Source organism: Hylobates moloch, unplaced genomic scaffold (assembly GCF_009828535.3).
Source record: "Hylobates moloch isolate HMO894 unplaced genomic scaffold, HMol_V3 SCAFFOLD_14, whole genome shotgun sequence".
Classification (NCBI taxonomy): domain Eukaryota; kingdom Metazoa; phylum Chordata; class Mammalia; order Primates; family Hylobatidae; genus Hylobates; species Hylobates moloch.
The window spans coordinates 37833775-37850009 of record NW_026652289.1 but is presented as its reverse complement, the minus strand read 5'-3'; the positions used below and the strand labels follow the sequence as shown (position 1 = coordinate 37850009).

Here is a 16235-nt window from a genome sequence, read left to right as displayed (position 1 = left end):
TTGTCATGTAATCATATGGCTTAGAGAGGTCTTCTTAGTATTGATTTCTATTTTTATCTTGCTGTGATCTGTGAGTGCAGTATATATATATATATGTATATGTTTAGAATTGCTTTATGTTTGAGCATGTGGTGAATTTTAGATTATGTGTCATGTGCAGATGATAAGCATGTGTATTCTGTTTTGGTTGGGTGGAATGTTCTGTAGACATCTGTTAGGTCCATTTGGTCAAGTATTGAGTTTAGGTCCCAAATATCTTTGATAGTTTCTGCCTTGATGATGTGTCTAATACTGTCAGTGGGATATTGACATCTTCCACAATTGTTATGTGGTTATCTAGCCTCTATGAAGATCTTTAAGACTTGTTTTGTGAATCTGGGTGCTCCAGTGTTAGGTGTGTATATATATATTTAGGATAGTTAAGTTTTCTTGTTGAATTGAACCCTTTATCACTATGTTGTGCCCTTCTTATCCTTTTTTGATCATCATTAGTTTAAAGTATGTTTTGTTTGGAATTAGAATAGCAAACACTGCTCTATTTTGTTTTCCATTTGCTTGATAGATCTTTCTCCATACCTTTGCTTTGAGCCTATGGATATCATGACATGTGAAATGGGTTTCTTTAAAAGAGCATATAGATGGGTCTGTCTTCTTTTTATTTTTTTGTTGTAAATTTTCTGAATTTATTCTGATACAATAATCAGTGCACAAAGATGGACATACAAGAATGTTATAGCAGTATTTACAATTGGACACAAACTAAATGTTCAACATCTGTGACTATTTGAATTGTAATAGAGTCATAAAATGGAATTTTTTTATAGCCATTAGGAACAATGATATACTTGTACATATCTTGACAAGGAAAGATGTTCATGCCATATTATAAAATTAGAAAACAGATTATAGAATATGTGTACTATTATTCCACTTTTGCCAGAATGTTTATTCACATGCATGCATTTGTATAGATAGAAAATGTCTGAAAGTACAAATATCAAAATGCTGATGGTAGTATCGCTGGGTTGTGGAATTATGGTAACTTTTGTCTTTTCTTGTTTTATTATTATTATTTCAATAATTTTGAGGGAACACGTAGTGTTTGGTTACATGGATAAGTTCTGTAGCGGTGATTTCTGAGATTTTGGTGCACCCATAACACAAGCACTGTCCACTGTGTAGTCTTTTATCCCTCACGCCTCGTCTCAGCATTCCCTCTACTCCCCAGACACCATTATATCATTATTATGTTTTCGTGTCCTCATAGCTTATCTCCCACTTATAAGTGAGAACATACAATGCTTGCTTTTCCATTCCTGAGTTACTTCACTTAGAATAATGGTCTCCCACTCCATCCAGGTTGCTGTGAATGACATTATTTTGTGGGCTGTTTTTGGTTCCATATGAATTTTAGGATTGTTTTTTCTAGTTCCATGAAGAATGATGATGGTATTTCGATGGGAATTGCATTGAATGTGTAGATTGTTTTTGGCAGTATGGTTATTTTCACAATATTGATTCTGTCATCCATGAGCGTGAGATGTGTTTCCATTTGTTTATGTCATCTATGACTTCTTTCAGCAGTTTTATAGTTTTACCTGTACAGATCTTTCGCCTCTTTGGTTAGGTGTATTCCTAAGTATTTTAAATTTTTTGCAGCTGTTGTAAGAGGAATTGAGTTCTTGATTTGATTTTCGGCTCGGTCGCTGTTGGTGTTTTACAGAGCTACTGATTTGTGTAGATTGATTTTATATTCTGAAACTTTACCGAATTCACTTTTCGGATCTAGGAGCTTTTTGGATGAGCCTTTAGGGTTCTCTAGGTATAAGATCATATCATCAGCAAACAGCAATAGTTTGACTCCTTACTATCAGTTTGGATGCCCTTTATTTCTTTCTGTTGTCTAATTGCTCTGGCTAGGACTTCCAGTACTATGTTGAATAGAAGTGGTGAGAGTGGATATCCTTGTCTTATTCCTATTCTCAGCAGGAATGCTTTCAACTTTTCCCCATTCAGTATAGTGTTGGCTGTGGGTTTGTCATAGATGGCTTTTATTACATTAAGGTATGTCCCTTCTATGCCGATTTTACTGAGGATTTTAATCATGAAGGGATGCTAGGTTATTTGTCTGAAAAAGACTCTGTTTCCCTCATTTATGAAGCTTAGTTTCTCTTGATACAAAAGTTGTGGGTAATAATTATTTTGTTTAAGGAGTCTAAATATATGACCCCCCCAATCCCTTCTGGCTTGCAGGGTTTCTGCTGAGAAATCTGCTATTAATCTGATAGATTTTCCTTTATAGGTTACCTGATACTTTTGCCTCACAGCTCTTAAGATTCTTTCATTCACCAGGCACAATGGCTCACGCCTGTAATCCTAGCACTTTGGGAGGGTGAGGCGGGCAGATCACAAGGTCAGGAGATCGAGACCATTCCGGCTAACGTGGTGAAACCCAATCTCTACTAAAAATAGAAAAAATTAGCTGGGCGTGGTGGCAGATGCCTGTAGTCCCAGCTACTAGGGAGGCTGAAGCAGGAGAATGGCGTGAACCCGGGAGGCGGAGCTTGCAGTGAGCTGAGATTGTTCCACTGCACTCCAGCCTGGGCGATAGAGCCAGACTCTGTCTCAAAAAAAAAAAAAAAGATTCTTTCATTCACCTTGACCTTAGATAACCTGACGACTATGTGCCTAGGAGATGATCTTTTTGCTATGAATTTCCTAGGTGTTCATTGAGCTTCTTGTATTTGTATGTCTCAATCTCTAGCAAGACCAGAGAGGTTTTTCCTGATTATTTCCTCAAATGAGTTTTCTGAACTTACAGATTTCTCTTTTTCCTTCGGAACACCAATTATTCTTATGCCTGGATGTTTAACATAATCCCAAATTTTTTGGAGGCTTTGTTAATTTTTTAAATCTCTTTTGTCTTTGTTTTTGTCAGATTGGCTTAATTCAAAAGCCTTGCCTTCGAGCTCTGAAGTTCCTTCTTCTACTTATTTGATTCTGTTGTTGAAACTTTCCAGTGTATTTTGCATTTCTCTAAGCGTGTCTTTCAATTCCAGAAGTTGTGATTGTCTTTTCTTTGTGATATCTATTTCTTTGGAGACTTTTTCACTCATATCCTGTATTGTGTTTTTTAATTTCTTTAAACTGATTTTCACCTTTCTCTGGTGCCTTATTGAGGAGCTTAATAATCATTCTTCTCAATTCTTTTTCTGGCAATTCAGAGGTTTCTTCTTGGTTTAGATCCATTGCTGGAGATCGAGTGTGATCATTTAGGGGTGTTATAAAACCTTACTTTGTCATATTACAAGAATTACTTTTCTTCTTCCTCATTTGGGAAGACTGTTTCAGTGGAATGATTTCAAACTCAAGGGCTGCTGTTCAGCTTCTTTTTTCCCACAGGATGACCCACTCATGTAGTGCTCTCCCCTTCCTCTAGGATAGGGCTTCCTGAGAGCCAGACTGCAGTGATTGTTATCGCCCTTCTGGGTTTAGCCACCCAGCAGGGCTACCAAGCTCCAGGCTTGTGCTGGGGAATATCTGCAAAGAGTACTGTGATATGATCTGTCTTCAGGTCTTCCAGTCATGGATACCATCAGCTGCTCCATTGGAGGTGGCAGGGTAGTGAAGTGGACTCTGTGAGAGTCCTTGGTTATAGTTTCGTTTAGTGCTCTGGTTTTCTGTAATGCTGGTTATGCCAGCAGTGAAGTTGTCACGTGGACAGACTCAGGACCTCTGTTTAGCCAGGGTGTTGAAGGTGGTGGAATTAGCTGTTGTTTTCTCCTTCTTTGGAGCAAGGATGTTCTGTTCTGCGTTGCTGTAGAGGCTTGAGTTGGTCTTCCTCCAGCCAGGAGGTGGCACTTTCAAGAGAGTGCCAGGTGCAGTAGTAGAAGGGGGATATAATCTTGCCCTATGTTGGTCAGGATGAGTACTCAGGTTTCTCAGGTGATGGGTGGGGGGTGGGGGGGGGGGTCATAGAACTCCCAAGAGATTATGTCTTTTGTTTTCAGCTACCAGGGTGAGTAGAGAAAAACCATCAGGTGGGGGCAGGATTAGACAGGTCTGAGCTCAGACTCGCTGGGTGGGGCTTACTGCTGCCACTGTTGGGGGTTGGGGGTGGTTCTCAGGTCAGTGGAGTTATGTTCTCCGGGGGATTATGACTGCCTTTGCTGCTTCATACAGGTTGCCAGGGAAATGGGAGAAAGCCAGAAGTGACAGGCCTCACCTAGCTCCTATGCAGCCAGCAAGACCAGCACCATGACTCCCCAACTGCACTGAGTTTATTTCCAGGTGAGCAGAGCTGAGATCTTGCCCCAGGGCACAAGCCTCCCTGCTGCGAAAGTGGGCAGGGCTCTCAGGCCTTGCCTCCCCACCTGCCCTCACCATTGGATGTGGCTTCTGTGCTTGTATCTGCACTTCCCATTCGCCCCCCTCAGACTCTGCTCGGGAAAGTTTGTGCTCAGTCAAAATTACTACAAAGTTCAGCTAGGACCTTTATTTGCCCTGTGGCCCCTCCCCAATTCTGCTGGCCACCTTACCTTCCAGAAGGACCTCTGTGAGATAAGGCCAGAATGACTTTCTTGGGGCTGAAGCTGAGAACCAGGAGGGTCCTGATGCTTCTTTTATATTTTGCTTGGCTGCCTATATCCATTTCAGCTCTAGGTAAGGTTAAATCCTTCTCCTGTGATCTGGATTTTCAGGTTCTCCTGTGGGGATGTGTGTTCAAAGGCTGAATTTTTTCCCCCTCACATTTTGGGAACTCACAGTTTTTTGGCTGTCTCATGGGGTTTGCAGCAGCAAGCCTCTTCTTTCAAAGGCTCTGTGAATTCTTCCAGTTTTTCTGGTATGTTCCTGCAGTGGTTCATGGAGCAAAAGTTCACATGTGACTCTCCAGACACTGTCCTGTCATCTAAGCAGGAGCTGCATGTTAGTCCTATCTCCTTTCTGCCATTTTATGGGAGATCTTTTTTCTTTACCCAAATTGCCACTCTCTGCCTTTTAAGTGGGGGCACTTATCCTGTTTACATTCAAGGTTAATATTGATATGTGCTGATTTGATCCTGTCATTTTGTTGTTAGCAGATCCTGCATTGTTAGGCAGACTTGATTGTGTAGTTGCTTTATAGTGTCAATGGTCTATGTATTTAAGTATGTTTTTGTTGTGGCTGCTAATAGTCTTTAGTTTCCATGTTTAGCCCTCCCTTAAAGACCTCCTGTGAGGCAAGCCTGGTGGTAACAAATTCCCTTCATGTTTGATTGTCCAAAAAGGATTTTATTTCTCCTTCACTTAGGAAGTTTAGTTTGGCTAGATATGAAATTCTTGGTTGGAATATTTTTTCTTTAAGAATGCTGAGGCCAGGCACAGTGACTGACACCTGTAATCCCAGCACTTTGGGAGCCTGAGGCAGGCAGATCACGAGGTCAGGAGATCGAGACCATCCTGGCCAACACGGTGAAACCCTGTCTCTACTAAAAATACAAAAATTAGCTGGGCGTGGTGGCGGGTACTTGTAGTCCCAGCTACTCGGGAGACTGAGGCAGGAGAATCATTTGAACCTGGGAGGTGGAGGTTGCCGTAAGCCGAGATCGTACCATTGTACTCCAGCCTGGGCGACAGGGAGAGACTCCGTCAAAAAAAAAAAAAAAAAAAAAAAAAAGAATGGTGAATATAGGCCCCCAATCTCTTCTGGCTTGTAGGGTTTTTGCTGAAAACTCTACTCTTAGCCTAATGGGGTTTCCTGTGTAGGTAACCTGCCCCTTCTCTCTAGCTCCCTTTAATATTTTTTCTTTCCCATTTACCTTGGATAATCTATGTGTCTTGGGGATGGTTATCCCATACAATATCTCATTGGAGTTCTCTGAATTTTCTCAATTTGAATGTCAACCTATCTAGTGAGATTAGGGGATTTTTCATGGACAATATTCTCAAATGTATTTTACAAGTTGTTTGCTCTCTCTACTTATCTTTCAGGGATGACAAAGAGTCACATGTTTGGTCTCTATGTAATCCCATATTTCTTGGAGGTTTTGTTCATTGTTTCAAAATTATTTTTATCTGACAAGCTTACTCGAAAAAACAGTCTTTAAGCTCTTTTCTCAACTTGTTCTATTCTGCTGTTAATGTTTCCAATTATAATATTTTTGTAGTGAGTTTTCAGCTTTATCAGATCAGTTTTGTTCTTCCTTAAAACGCCTCTTTTGTCTTTCATGTCTTGTGTTGTTTTACTAGATTCCTTCATGTTCATTGCCATCCAGATTCTGAATTCTATGTCTGACATTTCAGCCATTTCGATCTAATAAAGAACTATTGCTGGGGAGCTACTGTGATCATCTGGAGGCAAGAAGCCACGCTGGTATTTGAGTCACCAGAGTTCTTGTGCTGGTTCTTTCTCATCAGTGTGGCCTGATGTTCTTTTAATCTTTGTTGTTTTTGTCTTTTAGATGGTGCTTTTTGCTTTTTTATTCTTTGATGCTCATGAGGTTTTGACTGTGGCATAAGTTGGGTTTAGTTGACTGGCTTCATTTCTGGATGATATCAGGGGGCCCAGGCTAAGCTCAGCACTTCTGGTCTGTGTGCTCCAACCCTGGGTGTTGGTAGGAGGCCCACAGCTGTGTTCTCTGTCCTTATCTCTGTGTTATCCCCTTGAGGATAAACACTTGCTTCACTAGAGGGGCCAAGTTTCTCAGTCTGCTGGCAACAACAATGGGAGATTCTTACAAAAGCACTTCACTGGGGGAGTGATAGTGGGGTTGCACCCATGTGCACATGCTTGTGGCTGGGCAGCAGTGCATTGGGGTGGATGTTTGCATGTGTGCCAGCGGCAATAGGGCAGTGATGTGGTGATATCTGCACATGTGTTTGCCAGCAACAGTGGGGTGGTAATGTGGTGGTGTCTGAGTGCATGCATGCTGTCAGGGTGCGGCTTTGGGGTGGCGAGGCCCATGCACGCATGTGAACCAGTGGCACCAAAATGGTGAATTCTGTGTGTGCACCTGTGTAGCATGGGGGAATGCCACAGGCAAGTGCACACTGGCAAAGCAGTGGGAGGAGGTGTTTGACACCTCTGTGTCTACCGAGGCCTGTCTGCTGAAGCTGTCCAGTGGTTAGATGGGATCTGCTATGATGTCTGCTGCAAGAGAAATCCTGGTTTTGGAATCCAAGCCTGCACTGCAAGTGGATGTGGTCAGGAGGGACCCAGCAAGAAGCCAGCAAATGAAGGGTGCTCAGATCAAACTGGCCTCGTCCCCATGGGCAAGACAGCCCTTCTGTGTCCAGGTTAGAGAGCCAACAAAGCCCAAAGCCACTTATAGGAGCATGGCATGCCTTGGAGGATGGGTGTCCCTGGTCATGCTCCATTGCAGCCATTCTCACACCAAACTCTCTGGGCTAGAGTACTGTCCCTGCCACTTCTTCAAGCATCTCTTCCTGCCAGCTCAAATGTCTGTGGGCATCATGAGGGTCTCCTGAAGCTAAGATTCTGGAGGTCCATGAAAAGTGTGGACCACTCTTCACCTATTTAAGTCTCCCCTTCTCCAGGAACCACTGGGGACTGGAATGAGTCATGGTGCTTGGTAGCACTCTGCAGGGATTTCACCTTCCTCAGCTCAGGGGCTCTGTCCTCCCTCCTTTCACCTTTAATGCCTTTCTTCCAAAGATCTACTTGGAGTTTGCCAGTATTCTTGATGGTCTGATGTCTCAGTGGGAGATGCTCTTCCTGGCTGAGTCTAGTGAGCAATCTTGGCTCCCCTATCAAGAATTAATTTTTTGAAAAGAAAAAAAATACACAAAACTTTAGCTAGACTAATTGAGAAAAAATAAAACTCAAATAAATAAAATCAGAGATGAATAGAGAGTCATTACAACAGATATCACAGAAATACAAAAAATCATAAGAAATTATTGTGAACAACTACATGCCAGTAAATTTTATATCAGAATAAATGAACAAATCCATGTACATGTACAATTTACAAACATTAAATGAAAATTTACAAATATGTTTGAAGAAATACAAAAATCTGAACAGAATAAAAATGAATGAGAAGATTAAGTTAATAATAAAAAGCTTTTCATCAAATGAAAATGCAGGATTTGATGGCTTCACTGTTGAACTCTACAAAGGATATAAAGAAGAAGGAATACTAACTCTCCTCTAAGTATTCCATAAAATTGGGGAGGAGAAAACACTTCTAAATTTATTTTATGGGGTCAGCATTATCCTGACTCCAAAACTGGACAAAGACACACCAGAAAAATTGACATACCAACATTGATGATAACGAATTCTTAACAAGATACTAACAAACTGAGTCTAAAACATTATGAGAAAGATTATTCACTATGATCAAGTGGAATTCCTCACAGGTATTCAAAGACTGCTTAACATACAAATGAATAAATGTGATTTACCACGTTAACAACAACAACAACAAAAGACCAAAACCATGTGATCTGCTTTTGGATAGATGCAGAAAAAAACATTTGAGAAAATTTAATATCCCTTCACAGTAAAAAGTCCCAACAAATTAGGTATAGAAGGCTTGTCCCTCAACACAATAAAGGCCATATATAATGTTCTCACAGCTAACATCACACTAAACAGGGAAAAGCTGAAGGATTTGTCTCTAAGATCAGAAACAAGACAAGGATGCCCACTATCGCCATTTCTATTCAGCATAGAACTATAAGTTCAAGCCAGAGCAACTAGGCAAGACAAAAATAAAAAGGAACCAAATAATAGAAGAGGAAGCCAAATTGTCCCTGTTTGCAGATGACATGATCTTATGTAGAGAAAACCCTAAACATTTCACCAAAAAACTGTTGAACTAATAAACAAATTCAATGAAATTGGAGGATACAAAATCAACATACAAAAATCAGTGGTGTTTCTATGTACTAATAGCAAACTGTTTAAAAAAAATCAAGAAAACAATTTCACTTTAAATAGCTACAAAACAAAGATAACTAGGAATAAACTTAACCAATAAGGTGAAAAGGCTGTACACTGAAAACTATAAAACTTTAACAAAAAAAATTGAAGAGGACATACATAAACTGAAAGAATCCCATATTCATGGATTGGAAGAATTGATGTTGTTAAAATGGCCATACTCCCCAAAGCAATCTACAGATTTAATGCAATTCCTGTCAAAATACCAATGACTCACGGAAATAAAAAATCTTCACAGAAATAGAAAATCAATCCCAAAATTGGGAACCCCAAAAGATCCTAAATATCCAAATCAATTTTGAGCAAAAAGAAGAAAGCTAGAGGCATTACACTACCTGGTTTTAAAATACATTACACGAACAACATGGTACTGGCATTAAAAAACAATGGAATAGAATAGAGAATACAAAAATAAATTCACACACCTACAGACAACTGATTTTCAACAAAGGTGCCAGGAACACACAATGCAGAAAAGAATCTCTTCAATAAATGATGCTGGAACAATTGTATACACACACACCAAAGAATAAGACTAGTCGCCTACTTTTACCATATAGGAAAATAAAATCAAAATGGATTAAAGATTTGAATGTCATGCCCTAAACTATGAAACTATTAGAAGAAAATATAAGGAAAGCACTTCATGGCATTAAACTGGGCAAGGATTTTTTAAATAAGACCTTGAAAGCTTAGGCAACAAAAACAAAAGAAGACAAATGGGATTACATCAAACTAAAAACCTTTTGCACGGCAAAAGAAACTGGTAACAGAATGAAAGACAATTGACAGAATGGGAGAAAATATTTGTAAACTATACATCTGACAAGGGGTTATATCCAGAACATAAAAACCGCAAACCCCACAAATAACCTGATTTAAAAAATGGGAAAAAGTGGCCAGGCATGGTGTCTCATGCCTGTAATCCCAGCACTTTGGGTGGCCAAGGCGGGTGGATCACGAGGTCAGGAGATCAAGACCATCCTGGGTAACACGGTGAAACCCCGTCTCTACCAAATATACAAAAAATTAGCTGGGCGTGGTGGTGGGCACCTGTAGTCCCAGCTACTTGGGAGGCTGAGGCAGGAGAATGGCGTGAACCCAGGAGGCAGAGCTTGCAGTGAGCAGAGATTATGCTGCTGCACTTCAGCCTGAGTGACAGAGCAAGATTCCGTCTAAAGAAAAAAAAAAATGGGAAAAAAGTACTTAATATTTCTCAAAAGAATACACAGAAGGCCATCAGTTCAATGTCACAAATTATTAGGAAAATGCAAATTAAAACCACAATAGAGATACCACCTCGCTATATAGTGGAAGATGTGGAGGAAAGGAATCACTTACAGGCTCTTGGCAAGATTGTAAACTAGTACATTCATTATGGAAAACAGTATCGGGGATCCTGAAAAACTTAAAAATAGAACTATCATATGATCTAGCAATCCCTCTACTAGGTATATATTCCAAAGGGAATCAAATCTGTATGTTAAAGAGATATCCACACATTCATGTTTATTGCAGCACTATTCACAATATCAAGGGTATGGAATTAAACTAAATGTCTAACAGTGAAGGAATGAATAAAAAATGTATAAATACACAATAGAATACTATCGAGCCATAAAAAGGTATGAAATCATGTTATTTGCAACACCATTGATGAACCCTGAGAATATCATGTTAAGTGAAATAAGCCAGACATACAATTAGCCCGGCGTGGTGGCGGGCGCCTGTAGTCCCAGCTACTCAGAGAGGCTGAGGCAGGAGAATGGCGTGAACCTGGGAGGCGGAGCTTGCAGTGAGCCGAGATTGCGCCACTGCACTCCAGCCTGGGTGACAGAGCGAGACTCCGTCTCACACACAAAAAACAACAACAACAACAACAAAAAAAACAAATACCACATAATCTCACTCATATGGAGGAATCTAAGAAAAAAAAAAGTTATCACAGAAGCAAAGAGTAAAATAGTAAGTACCAGAAACTGTGGAAGAGAGTGAGGAGGGGAGGATAGGGAGAGGTTCATCAATGGGTAGAAAGTTACAATTAGCTAGGAAGAGTAAGTTCTGGTGTTCTGTTGCACAATAGGTTGATGATGGTTAATAGTAAAATATTGTGTGTTACCAAATAGCTAGAAGAGAGGCTTTTGAATGTTTTCACCACAAAGAAATGATAAGTGCATGAGGTGATGGGATCCACTAACTAACCTGATAGAATCATTGTATGACAAAAAATATATATGAAAACACCTTATTGTACTACACAAATATGTATAATGTGTCAATTTAAAAAATAACAATAACATTCTTTTTACAGTCACAATGATTTATATTTGCCCCAACACTGTTGGGGATAGCCTGTGTCCCACCCCACTGGCCAACTTGGATAATATCAAACTTTTAAAATTTTACCAATTTCTTAGGGAAAAAAATGTGAATATGTTTTCATTGCATTTTTCTTATTTTTAAAAGAATGTTTAGAGTCATTTCGTTGATTTGGGATTTATTTATATATAGAGAGAGAATTATCTGTTCATATTCTTTAATCTTTTTTTAATTGATTTGTAGGAACCATGTATATGGTATGAATACCAATGCTTTGCTACTGTCTTTATTTGTCTTTAAATCCTGTTTAACTGCCTCTTGCTACATTAGTAGACCAAAAAAAAATGTGTAGTCAAATCTCTTTTAAGCAGTATTTCTATGAATTGTGTTCTGTTATTGTCCCTGATGTATGGATGAGAACCCTGAAACACATAGAGACACACAGCTAGCAAACTGCTAACCAGGATTGGAACTTGGGTCTAACACCAGGGCTACTAGAACATAGGAATTTTTCTGTTGATTTTTCTCCCCTTAATGGCTTCTGAAATTCCAAAGATAGGTTAGCAGAATTACTAAGTTCTAAGCTTCCCAGAATAAGAAAGAAAGTTTTAGAATACTTCTCACTTCCCACAAAAGGTTAGGAAAAAGTGTTGGAGAGTGTGTTGCCTTTGACTATTGCTCTGTGTATTAGTCCATTTTCAGGCTGCTGATAAAAACACACCCAAGACTGGGTAATTTGTAAAGAAAAAGAGGTTTAATGGACTCACAGTTCCACTTGGCTGGGGAGGCCCCACAATCACAGCAGAAGGCAAAAGGCATGTCTTACATGGTGGCAGACGAGAGAGTTTGTGCAGGGAAACTCCCCCTTAAAAACCATCAGATCTCATGAGACTCATTCACTATCATGAGAACAGTACAGGGAAGACCTGCCCCCATGATTCAGTTACCTCTCACCAGGTCCCTCCCACCACATGTGGGAATTATGGGAGCTACAATTCAAGATGAGATTTGGGTGGGGACACAGCCAAACCATATCACTCTGTTTTGGTCTTCCTAAAACAGTGGCCAAATAACCAAGAAAGGCATAAATAAAAACATCAAAGTATGTTTTGAGAGCAAAAACTTGTTAAGGGAACAATTAGCAATATATTTTACAATTACATATACACAAGCATGCCCTCCTATACACTTGCACACACATGCTCTTGCAAAAAGTTGGTGAGGATGAGCACAGCCAGGTGGAAACACAAAGCAAACAGAAACCTCAGAAGCAGAAACCTCAGGCGACTGTAGAAGACCTGATGAGACTGCTCTAAGTTAAAATGAGGATTGGAGGTCCTGCAGCAGCCTGTGGAGTTGATAGGTGTGTGAAAGCAGCTTTGCCTGCCCTGGAGCACATGCTCAAGGGCAATGGAATAAACTCCTTGACTGAGGCCCTGGACGTGTGCCTGAATTGCGTGACCCTGTCCACCCCTGTGCCTTCCCCATTCTCTGCGGGCCAATTATCTTCTGCCCATGCAGCAGCCTCTTGCATTCCCCAGACTTTTTCCTCGAATTTGAGGTTCAGTGTGTCTCTGCCTTTCACTCTCCCAGCACCTCTCAGCTGGGTTCTTTCCCACCATTCTGACAGTGTCCCAAGCTTAGCTCAGTTTGTCTTTCCAGCCTGAGTCCCCAAACTGTGCTTGGGCTGTTCTCCAATTTCATTTTTGACAGCACTGTGATTCCTTCCTCTCTTCTGAGTTTCTCTTTGGAGATGTTTCTCAGAATCGCAGGACTGTGTCCTTGTCGTGTTCCCTGATGGCACAGAAGTCTCAATTCAACAACAAATAGTGGCACCTGGTGCCCGCAACATTTCCTGATTTTGTATGATTTCATTAAAATATACCTACCTACTGTATCTAATCAGGTCATCTGCACAAATATGGTAATTGGAGACAGTGGCTTAATGTTGTTCTGTCCCCCCAAGGAACAGATAGGGATTCAACAGCACCCTTCATCAGAGGATGCTTTAACCCCAAAGAATGACTCATATGGTGAGAACTGCACCTTCCACCCCAAGTGGGCATTTCAGTGTTCATTAAGTTACACTGGATAGGTGAGCCACCCACTGTCTCTGCTGAGACTAGGTCTAAACCTAATATTTATGTAGGTCAGAAATTTTTTTTTGTTCTCTCTCTCATTTCACAGATGAGAACTGCTCTTCTCTTCTGTGTTGCATGTGTCGACGCCAGAAAAATGTCCATAATTCTCTGTTCTGCATCGCTTGTTACACAACTACTCAACGCAAAATTTGATATGTGAAAATTGGTTTTTTAAATTTTTATTTGTATTTTTTTTGGCAGGCTTTGGGAAAGGCCTGTTTCCTGGCACTAAAAGTAGCCAGTCTTGGCGTGAACAGCCCCTGACAATTCCCAGCATATGGTAAGAGAAGACGCTTCTGCCCACCCATCAGGTAGGTGTCATCTTTCTGACTGGAGCAATGATAGATGTCGTGCTTGGAGAGCAATGACTGCCGGGAAAGGTGCCAAGCAGTCAACTGGCCAACACTAGTGCGCAGGTCAGAATATACCAGGCCTCTGGGTGAGGCAGGCCTGCTTGTACCCAGCCACACAGAGGCTATAAGCTAGAAAAATGAACACACAGACAGGTCTTGACTGTGGTTGCAGAGTTGAATATTATTATTTGTTTTTGCTAAATTAGCTGTAGGGTTTTCAATAAGAATGATAGCTTTACTGACTAAATATACATGCAAAGCACATCAGCTTCTGCTTTTAGGCCAGATCCTGTGAGTCAGCCTTCTTATGTATAAAATGGACTTAGCCATCTCAAAGAGGAGGGATCTAACAATAAAAGTTTCTGCTACTCAGTTTATCAAAGCATTTTGTCTTCAGCACTGACTGTCAATGTCAGTCATTTGATCATTTTCATTCTTTTGGAAACCACTTTGCTGTTTTATTTAAAAAAAATATGCTCTATGTAGAAAAGTCTAATGATCCAAAAAGTACAAAAAATAACATGAAAATTATCCAAATACCATTGCCTAGATATAGTCATAGGTAATATACTTTGAAAAATAGTCTTAAAGATGGCTGTTTACTGTGGCTCATGCCTGTAATCCAAGCATTTTGGGAGGCCAAGCCCGGAGAATCACTTGAGGCCAGGAGTTTAAGACCAGCCTGGGCAACAAAACGAGACCTCATCTCTACAAAAAAATGTAAAAAAGTAGCCATACATTGTGGTGCATGCTTGTGTCCCAGTTCTCTATCTAGGTGCTGAGGCAGGAGGATTGCTTGAGCCCAGGAGTTTGAAGTTTCAGTGAATCGTGATTAGGCCACTGCACTCCATCCATGGCGACAGAGCAAGACCCTGTCTTTGAAACAAACAAACAAACAAACAAAAATAGCCTTAAAGAAGTACCTATATTCCTAAATACAATATGTTACAAATGAAATTACACCATGAATGCTTGCCTGTAACCTGCAATTTTTTATTCAATAATACATTATCAATATTATTTTTTAATGCAGTATCAGAGACCACTGCATGTGCACACTGATGTTTATTTAAGTGATCCTCTAGGGAGAATATTTAGATTGTTTCCAATTTTTTAATACTATAGCAATGCTGCTGATTACACTTTTTTGTACTTGTGCAGTTATTACTTTAGGAAAATTTCCTAGAAACTGGACTGTTGAGAGAATGGTAGGAACATTCTTCTCTTTGATATATACTGATAAACTTTCCAAAAAATACTTTATTGATTTACATATTCTTAACATTGCATTTTATAAAACTTTATATATTTATGAATTAATTTTTATTTGCAGTCTAGGAAAAGATAGCAGCTGGTAGTTTTCACATAAGTGGAAAAAAAGTGCTTGCTAAGGAGAGGGAGTAGGAGCCCACTTGGGAGATATTGGTGAGGCCATTGGCAAGAAGCTGACCAAAATGTCTGCTACAATTTTTTGGAAATAAAAATATGAATACTTCATGATCAGCAACCTCAACCACAATGAATGCAACTCATAATCAAGCTATTTTGTCTCAGCATGCTCTCACTCTCCCTAAGACACAGCTCATATTTTTATCTCTTCTCAGAACTCCCATCCATGCTTTTTCCTCCTACTTGACTTCAGTAAATGACTTCTCTTAAAACTCTCCCAAGACAAGATAGAAGCCATCAGAAAGGAATGTCTTCTTAGCAAGTGAGTTCACAGCTACAAATAGTGGTATGTTTGATATACATTATATGTCTTGTTTTATTTTATTGCATTGATTAGGCCATCTAAAACAATGGTGAATTATAAAAGTCAGGTGCATAGATGTTAATGGGAATGGTTTAATAGTCAACCTAAGCATAGTGCTTGCTCTAAGTTTCCGGTGGGTACCATAGCCCAGTGGTTCTCACCAGAGGCACTGCGGTCACCCCCACCCTGAAGACATTTGGCAATGTCTGCAGAGGGTTGCTACTGGCATCTAGTGGGTAGAGGGCAGTGACACCGTTAAACATCCTATAATGCACAGGAAAGAACCCCACAACAATTATCTGGCCCATAATATCAATAATGTCACTTGGGAAAGCTTGCCTTAGCTCATGGTCCAGCCCAGTGTTTACAGAAGTGGCCTCTGGACTAGTTTACAGTCCCACCAACAGTGTAAAAGTGTTCCTATTTCTCCACATCCTCTCCAGCACCTGTTGTTTCCTGATTTTTTAATGATGGCCATTCTAACTGGTGTGAGATGGTATCTCACTGTGGTTTTGATTTGCATTTCTCTGATGGCCAGTGATGATGATGAGCATTTCTTCATGTGTTTTTTGGCTGCATAAATGTCTTCTTTTGAGAAGTGTCTGTTCATGTCCTTTGCCCACTTTTTGATGGGGTTGTTTGTTTTTTTCTTGTCAATTTGTTTGAGTTCATTGTAGATTCTGGATATTAGCCCTTTGTCAGATGAGTAGGTTGCAAAA

The 16235-nt window shown here is 40.1% G+C and overlaps 1 long non-coding RNA gene across 3 annotated transcripts in view; it reads left to right on the top strand.

Annotated features, from left to right (window-relative positions):
* The first annotated feature begins 4182 nt into the window (after positions 1–4182).
* LOC131381174 (uncharacterized) overlaps positions 4183–16235 on the top strand; it is a 93189-nt gene continuing 81136 nt past the window's right edge. For 2 of the 3 annotated variants that reach the window (XR_009209716.1, XR_009209718.1), the window contains exons 1-3: positions 4183–4290; positions 13612–13721; positions 15368–15474. This is a non-coding gene — a long non-coding RNA (uncharacterized LOC131381174). Of the gene's footprint in view, positions 4291–13611; positions 13722–15367; positions 15499–16235 lie in introns of all 3 variants that reach the window. The other variant, XR_009209717.1, reaches the window with a different exon arrangement.